The sequence below is a fragment of the Bombina bombina genome, chromosome 7 (genome assembly GCF_027579735.1).
Source record: "Bombina bombina isolate aBomBom1 chromosome 7, aBomBom1.pri, whole genome shotgun sequence".
Lineage (NCBI taxonomy): Eukaryota > Metazoa > Chordata > Amphibia > Anura > Bombinatoridae > Bombina > Bombina bombina.
In genome coordinates this window covers 22,186,633-22,188,539 of record NC_069505.1, presented here as the reverse complement: position 1 = coordinate 22,188,539, position 1,907 = coordinate 22,186,633, and the positions used below count along the sequence as shown (strand labels likewise).

At 41.7% G+C, this 1,907-nt stretch overlaps 1 protein-coding gene across 1 annotated transcript in view; it reads right to left on the bottom strand.

Annotated features, from left to right (window-relative positions):
• Window positions 1-596: 596 nt before the first annotated feature.
• Window positions 597-1,907, bottom strand: part of SIPA1 (signal-induced proliferation-associated 1) — a 217,161-nt gene continuing 215,850 nt past the window's right edge. The window contains 1 exon segment of the mRNA XM_053719981.1: window positions 597-1,907. This exon segment is cut by the window's right edge and continues 455 nt beyond it. The gene's annotated coding sequence lies outside the window, so the exon portion shown is untranslated.

The following is a 1,907-nucleotide window of genomic DNA, read 5'->3' as shown; positions in this document are numbered from 1 at the left end:
GTCGAACAGTATAGTGTGAGTGCTTAGTGACAGGGGTATCAATAAAGCTGTAAAAAAGCCGAAGAGCAGCGAGATTGATGATGATAACTATCACAGTCCGCTGCTCATCGCCCCGTACTTGGTGCGCGGCTTTTTGACAGCTTTATTGATAACTTTGGCGAGCGTATTCAGGTCCGTGGCGGCGATGTGAGGCGAGCTTAGCGAGCGTAATTGGGCCAGCGAATGCAGATAAGTAGACGGCTTCATAACTAGAGGTCATGGTCCGCAGTGCAACCTTGGTCACACATTGGACCCATATGATTTTTTTAAGTCCTTTCTTCTTTGTTTTAATGTGTAATGTTAAGACTATCAACCCTACACTACTGTGTGTTTAACCCGTGCAAAGGTGGTTAAATACACAGTAGAATGTAGCTGGGAACCCGTGCAGTACGCCCGTCCCGAGCAGAATAGCTGATCCTATTGGCAGCACTAAGTTGCCCATCTGAGTTGTGCGACCAGTGCTGCTGATTGGTTCCACTGTACACTTTATTGTGTTTCCCAGTGACCACACAGTGTAATTATGTATCTCATATTGCATTATCAACAAAACATGTATGTTTTCCCCCATTTATTTTCCCACGTATACATTCATAATGGCGAACTTTTAAGATGGCCGCCGGAAGACACATTTACAAAACCATTCAGTGAAGTGCGTTTTCTTAACAATTTCCCTGAAGACCATTAAATATACCCCTGCAAAACAATTCCCCCCATCCACTAGTTCAGCTCTGCAGAACTTGCTTTGTTGCCCTATACCTGGCATAGCTGCAATTGTTCAAGAGAACATAGTCCGTCCTGCAGAACATGGTCCCATTAAATATCTTCTTGTGTAAAAGCTCCCTAACCCCCCTCCTTCAGCACTGCAGAAACTTGCTCCATTTCCTTCATTACGTCAATTATCTACTGGAGCGAAGTCTTCCCTGCAGAGCTTTGTCACATTAGTATGTCCCTTGTGGAGAAATTACTATTAGCATTGTCTTGTAGAGCCCAATAGAACCTCACCCTCAGAGTATTATTAAATTGATAACCTAATTCTAGAGCATTGTCCTACTGACATCCCCTTCACTAACCACTCTTATGCAAAGTATCTCACATCTACTGCAGTAAAATTTAGATCTAGCTCTCCCTATTGCACCACTAACGACTCTACTGAAGTCCATCCATCCATTGATTTCTGCCCTGAGAAAATACCTGCACTGATAGCTTTAATGCAGACATCTCAATGCCCTGTAGAACCTCTGTCCTCCACAAGGACCCAAAAAACCTCTCTTTCTCCTTCCTCTATAGTATATTTCTTCCCAGAATCTCTCTATATTAACACCTTTATATCCCTGTTATTTATACATAGACTTATACCATTTCTTTATTAAAACACTGCTGTATAATATTTGTCTACTAACATACACCTGTGCTAACCTCTTCTGTGCAGAATATTGTCCTTACAAAACATGTCTACTAATTCCACTCTTGGTCACATTCTCTTTGTCACTACTGTATTGTGCTAACTAACATGCCTCTTATCCAGCATTTACCCCAAAGCATCTCTGTTGCGCATTCGCCATGCTCGGCAACCAGTAGACCTGTTCCTTTGTAGAACACTCCTCTTCCTGATTATTTGTCTACTGAGCCATTTGCTGCATGTGATTTCCTCTTCTACTCCTGCCTGCAGAATATCTCTAAACAAATATAGGATTTGCAGAACATCACTTAGTCGGCTTATGCCTATTCTCCTTTATCCAAGACATTTTTTTAAAATCTGTGTAATAAAAATACTCATGTTTTTGCTCCCCAATAAAGTGACGCTTTAGTAATTTCTTCCACATTGGACGCCACTATTAACCCTTCACAGTTTATTAACCTGTCCCTGA